At 39.5% G+C, this 6379-nt stretch overlaps 1 long non-coding RNA gene across 3 annotated transcripts; it reads left to right on the forward strand.

The window, feature by feature from the left end:
* The first annotated feature begins 3042 nt into the window (after window positions 1-3042).
* Window positions 3043-5872, forward strand: LOC120519496. 3 transcript variants are annotated; one of them, XR_005631541.1, is made up of 4 exons: window positions 3043-3074; window positions 5160-5311; window positions 5535-5669; window positions 5786-5813. It is a non-coding gene; the product is annotated as an uncharacterized LOC120519496 (long non-coding RNA). The 3 variants fall into 3 exon arrangements; XR_005631540.1 differs by having other exon boundaries at window positions 5535-5872; XR_005631542.1 differs by lacking the exon at window positions 3043-3074 and adding an exon at window positions 4692-4803 and having other exon boundaries at window positions 5535-5872.
* Window positions 5873-6379: the final 507 nt, after the last annotated feature.

Consider the following 6379-nt stretch of genomic DNA (forward strand, 5'->3'; position numbering starts at 1 on the left):
AAACGCCTCTTCATTGGGAGGCAACACGAATTAGCCGATCTACAAGTCTCCGACCTAACATTTATAGCCTTACAATATTTACATACTTTTAACATATCACCTATGGCCATACATTCGATCTGTTTTTGCTGTCCCGTTATTTCACCGAGTAATCTTTTCAGTTTGTTTGTGCTGATGCGATCTTTACTTTCTTTTTTTAGATACTTTCGAATTTGTCTACTTTCATATTCCGTAACTTGCTCCGCATGTGTATCGCGCCAACGTTTTTTGAACTTCTTTATTAAAGTCTTTAATTTCTGACCCAGATTGGACCTACTTGGTTTTCAATTCCACTTGGTCCGGACGGATTATTACTTTCCTTATTTTCAGAATTTGCACATAGCCGCTCTTTCTTCTTCGCTTCGCTTCGCTTTGTCATTGCCGTGCCATCTAGAACGTATCAAATCTTTAAAAGCTCAGTGCACTGTCAGTGTCAAAATCATCCCAACTACTGAGCCGTTAGATGTCCGTGATCTCGTATTTAATTGTTTGTAAGTAGGGCGTCACGTGAAAAGTGGCCGTCTCACGCGGGTCTTACCTCCAAGGCTGTCAAGTCTAGTCTCGCGGGACGTCAGTGTCTATCCGAGAAGATCACGTCTCGGCCCCAGATTTTTTATTTTATTTTAATAGAGACATTTAAATACGTGTTGTTGTTGTTGTGTCCGTATATTATCGGCTTGTGCGCGAACTATATCCGTTTGCATATGCATACCGCTGGTTTGCTTATGAACTATATTGATTTGTGTATGTCGATTTTGCATTTAAACTCTATTCTATTATGTAGAATATTTTGCCTTGAGAATAAATAGCTGGTTTGAAAAGTTGTGTGAAAAAGTACAGTGACTGGGTGTGAGCAAACATGAACCTGGAAGCAAATAAGGAGACGGCCAAATACGTAGCTAACTTCAGCCTTGTGTTCTTTGCAGACTCAATGGTAGATTCTGTTAAATGGTAATAATTACCACCAAGTCCTAAAATACTTCAGTGTTTTAATGCCGATCCATCTCCTGTCCGCTTCTCTTCACACTCCGTGACTCCGTTGGCCTTGAGTTCCTGTCTCTTGCCCCTCCTGTTGCTGCCGAAGATCTTGTGAACAACCGATATAGTAGTTCGCTCGCAGAACCGATAGAGTTCATACACAAAGTTGCGATCGGTGCGTGCGTATAACCAGTATGCTTTGTACGCGAAACCAACAGAATACACACTTACAACCAACAAAGAGAGTTCAAGTGCAAAATCGACTGGTTACCCACATGAAACCAGTGTAAGCTGTGCATGAAATGAATATACAGTAGTGTATACACAAATCCATTGTTAGACCGGTACAAAACGCAAGCCAATAAAGTTCATATGTAAACCGATAACGTGCGAGCGGAAACCTATGCGGTTCACTCACAAACCAGTAACAAACGTACTGGAACCAGTGATACTCACATGCAAAGTTCATATGTAAACCAGTGGTATGCATATAAAAACGGATATAGTTCATGCACAAACCGATAATATACGGACACGAACCAATAATAGTCATATGAACTAAGTCAGCATTGTACGCACGCAAACCAATAGTAACTATTCATAAATCAATAGTGTTCACACGTAAACCAATAGTTTTCGAACAAAAATATATGACTTATGGCTTGTTTGGCCCCTCATATTTGCCCTTTGTCTCCTTTATTGCTCGTAGTATCTTTAACAGCCCCCATACTGTCCTACATGAATAACTCAAATCCTAAAGCCGTTTTGAGGAGCTGCGCAGTAAGCGACATTCGTCCAGTTGAGAGTGACCGGAATTCAGCGCCCATCCCAGAAGAAGCGAGTGTAAGGCTGGGAGCACAAACCGATAGAAAAGAGAGACTCAGCAAGGGTGCTGCAGGCATTCTGGGAATAGAGACGTGATATTAAAGCCTTAGCTTTAACCTGTCATTGACTGCAGGTGATCTGGTGGCGCAGTGACTAGCGTTTCTCACACTTGCTGCTCTTAATTCCAGGCCTTGTCTCAGATTAGCTGTTTGCGTGGCTTGATGGCTGTGCGTCAAGGTATTTTTCTGCTTCTTGACGAAAATCACCTTTGAATGAAATGCTGACAATAAAGAATAATAGAAATCACCGTGCAGCTGTCTATCAATGATGAACTAACGTTTTACTGGGTGAAATAATGATCGTCCTGACCAGTAGGATGTGCGACCCACGATTTGCGAGTTTGAGTGTGTATGTGCGTGTGTGGTTTTGTCAGTTTTACTATTAAAGAGTTAATCATCAGTCATTTGTGAAGCAGGAATATTCTGATCACTCTGATCAGCATTCAGAAGAAACAACGCGACTCCAGTGTTTTCATCCATAACATCCTTTCAGCAAATGGGACTCATGTCCTTCCTGAAGCAGACCGCCCTGTAATGGAATGCTACCAATACGGAATAACAGAAATCACCATTAGGTCAATGACACACAAACGTATCATGAGGTGAAAAAATAGTACTGCAGCTGCGATCAACGCTTTTCGATTACTGCGCTTTTGAGAAGAATCTGTCATGGGAGGGACTAGAGGGACCAGGTGAGGCGGGGCGAGGCGAGGCGAGGGGCGGGGCGGGCGAGTGTTTAAAATAATGAAAGAAAAAAAGTGCTTTGAAATCGAGGACCCCCAACCAAGACGGCTTACGAAACAAATCGCGACGGACGGGCACATGCTACTTGTATAAAATACTGCATGTACAATAATGATATCAATGTTGAAGCGAATGCTACACTAAGGCGACCTGCCTGTAAATCCTAACCGTTCTATTCAAACCGATGTAGACTGTAAAAATCAAGGTGTTAAAATAACAGTGTGGATTCTTTTTGACACCTTTGGTGTTATTTCGGCTCAGCATCTATAGAGTGGGTGTTACTATTCAGAGTTTAACGGAGAGGTGTAACGATCACTCAGAACTGTCTAAACTCGGCCTTTCAATTTCCGGCTAATTAAAGATATAAGCGTCTTTGCATTTGTTTCGTGTTGTACATGGAAAAGGTAAAACCTTTGCAGTTTTTTGTAGGTAAGTACTGAATTAAAATACATACATACATATAGTAATTACACGGTACCCTAAAAAAAAGCAACACTTCAAGATATTGTTATTTTTCTAAGTTCAATTTCTTTTGTTGGGGTGGATTTCGTTCGTGTGAAACCATAATGCTTGAACGTATATTTATTTATATTTATATATAACGGAAAAACAATGATTTATGTCAATAATTAACAAAGCATGTTAAATACAATTACAATTGTAGAACAGTTTTTCTGTGTTAAAATGCGTCAAACAATGCTAGGCGTTCCTGCTTCACTATCCCTTAAATGGGCTTCATCGCTTTAGTCGGCATTTTATTTAAATCAGAGCACCAATAATATCAAACTTTGCTGTTCTTATTTTACCCATTAAGAATATAATTCAGTAAACGTAGATATTTTAATCACTTTCCATGTTACGTTAATTTGATCGCACCTGCATAGCGGTGTTCGTCTTATCTGGTCATCTAAATTACTTTTCATCTACTTGAACTCGCGCCTGGCCGTCCATGTGGCGCTCCGATTAGCTTCGCGCTCGAGTGGCAGGTCGGCTGTTTGAATGTCGGCACACTGAACACAAACGATGTGGTTATTACTTCAAAAGCGTGCAATTACAAAAACCTCCTTCAGTAAATTATTACAAAAATGCCATTTTATGGTCGTAAAGAAGACGTCTGTGTGTGTGGCCTGCCGTCTGTGGCTCTCTTTGAAACTCGACTTGCTACCGCCGATCTGGTGAGATGATGTTGTGTTCTGTGATGGATGCGTTTTAGCCGAGTGTGGATAGGGTCGTCGCCATGTAGGGTCTTGGCTGTCTCTGGAGCCGGAATAAAGGTTATGAGATCGGCAGAATGTGAGGACAGGCATTTGGGTAGAGCTGCCACTCCGCGGGTGGATTGGCATTGTTGTAGATTTTGTTTCTCGGTATTTTATTTAGTCCTTTTTTTGATAGTTCAGCGCCTTGAGACTTTTACTTTACTGTAAATACGTCAACTTGATAGCTGATCTTTTGGGAAGTCTGAAGCAAACGCCCGGGGAAATGCGTTGATTAGCAAACAAGGGCCAGTTTATACTTATTAGGGAAAGACGTGAGTGTTACTGAGGCACCCTTCACATCTCCATGCATTTTAAGGTCCAAGATCTGCGTGTTAAACGTCCTGCTGTTCGCTCAGACTTACTGAGACCGTGTGCTACTGCAAGGGCGCTCGGAACATACATTTATAGGCAGTTTGCATTTTAAAATGGGCGGCCTGTCCACATTTAATTCCGAAATATATAAATAAGTACATTTTTTACAAGAATTGTATTATTGGGTGAAACATTATTTTTGTACAATTGTGCTGAATGAATGTCTAAAATTTGAATTTTTACAGAACAGTGAAGGTCAAGTACAAAAATATGTAAAAGTCATTGATTTGACAATGAAAGACTTCCTGAAACATGTCGTTTAATTACTGCTTTGTTTAAAATAATACATTGTTTCTGATATGTTTTTCTATAACCTTATTTATAAGTTTGCTATAACGCTTTTGATACAATTAGTTATGTTTGCCCAGTTGCCCCCTTGATGCAGCATTCATCAAATTTAATATACCAGAGGAACTCTAAACTAAAAGTTCATGATAAATCAGAAACTGAGGTTGATGAAGAACCTCTTCACGTACATCTTCAAAATCCAGATTATGGCATTTTAGAGCTGGTGCCTGAGGCAGAGTTTGGTAAGTTTTTAAAAAAAGGTGTGCTAATGATAGTTAATTTATTTGAAATTGTGCTAATATCGAAAGGGAAAAAGAGTACAAAAATGTTTTAGATGTGAACTGCATCACAGCACTACAGATTGTATGTCACATAGTGAATTTATTGGTTGAGTTGTTTGTTTCTAACTTTAAAACAAAATTGTATAGGGTAAAAAAATTTAACATTAAATCTTGAATGTAAAGGGCAATTTTTGTTTAAGATGTACATTATTTCAAAAATTAGCATTAGTTATTTGACGATCCATTGAATTGAAATATATTGTTTTCTCAAAGGACCATCACATAATGTATTTTTTCTGTCGTACTTCTTTATGTAGTTAAGTGACTCCATACTTCTGCTGTACAGCAATTCCTCCAAACACCTCATGCTGTCCTTCTACATGTGACTCAGATGACAAGGTCATAAGGTGATGATGGAGACCACACAAGTTAACGGCCGAGAACGCTCGACGACCATGAAGCTGGATGTGTAAGTAACGTGACAGTATTCTAAATGTTTGTTGGCTTATGTGAGACGATACATTTCTCAGTGTTAAAACCTTTAAAGCTAGCACTTCATTTCTATGACCAGTGATAAAGGACTATGGTACATTGTTTCAAATTTTAATAGGTGAACCATTCAACACCTTAACTAAGAAGTATGCTGAAATGTGTGGTCCTTAATGTATTTTTTTTCCCCATTTCCCTCATAGCTGATTGAGAACATATTGCAGAAAAGCCCAGGAGGAGATCGTGTAATCAAGGAATACACGCGGACCAAAACTCTAATGGATGGCACAAGATGACAAATGGTCAATATGGTTACTGCTAAAATGACAGACTTATGGGTAGGTTAACTTTGATGGGTTATCAATTTAAAACAAATGCTTCACAGTCCTGATTATTACTAAACAATATGCAGGAAACTTGTTTCTTTACACAAACGTACATGGGTCTGTTACAGGACAACCCCACCAAGACATGTAAGGGAGATGTATGCAAGAGGAATTGTGTCTCTTTGCTTATTTGAAAGACCCTTTATCAAAAAATGGCTACATAAGTATTGATGATTAAAATTGTATTTTATAGTAGTATCCTTGAGGCAATTTTGTAATGATCAAAAGCTTCCTTGCAAGTTATTTGTTTGGGAGTTCTAGTTGGGTTTGATTTGTAAGGGAGTCCTGGCTTTATATAAAGAGCACTTATTGAACTCCCTAACCCCAAGGAGCACCACGATGACCCAGAAAGTGGAGCAGGTTATTTAGCCCGACGTCTCGAGACCAGACAAAGAAAAGTAGGCTCTGAGGAGAAAAGATTAACATACCAGCTGTGTACAGGAGGACCAACATCCGCATGTGAGCCTTTGTCCATTTCTCAACGTGTATTGAACGAGGAACAATGCAAACGGGAGATTTCCTTTATGAAACATCGTTCAGATGAGGAAACCGTCAAGTTGAAAATGAAGATTACATCCAGCTATCGGCAGAAGGTGGTCCATGATGAAAATATGTGCTGCAATGTGCCATCTGTTTTCTGTCGGTTTAAAGATATTTAAGGC

The sequence above is a fragment of the Polypterus senegalus genome, unplaced genomic scaffold (genome assembly GCF_016835505.1).
Source record: "Polypterus senegalus isolate Bchr_013 unplaced genomic scaffold, ASM1683550v1 scaffold_6423, whole genome shotgun sequence".
NCBI lineage: Eukaryota > Metazoa > Chordata > Cladistia > Polypteriformes > Polypteridae > Polypterus > Polypterus senegalus.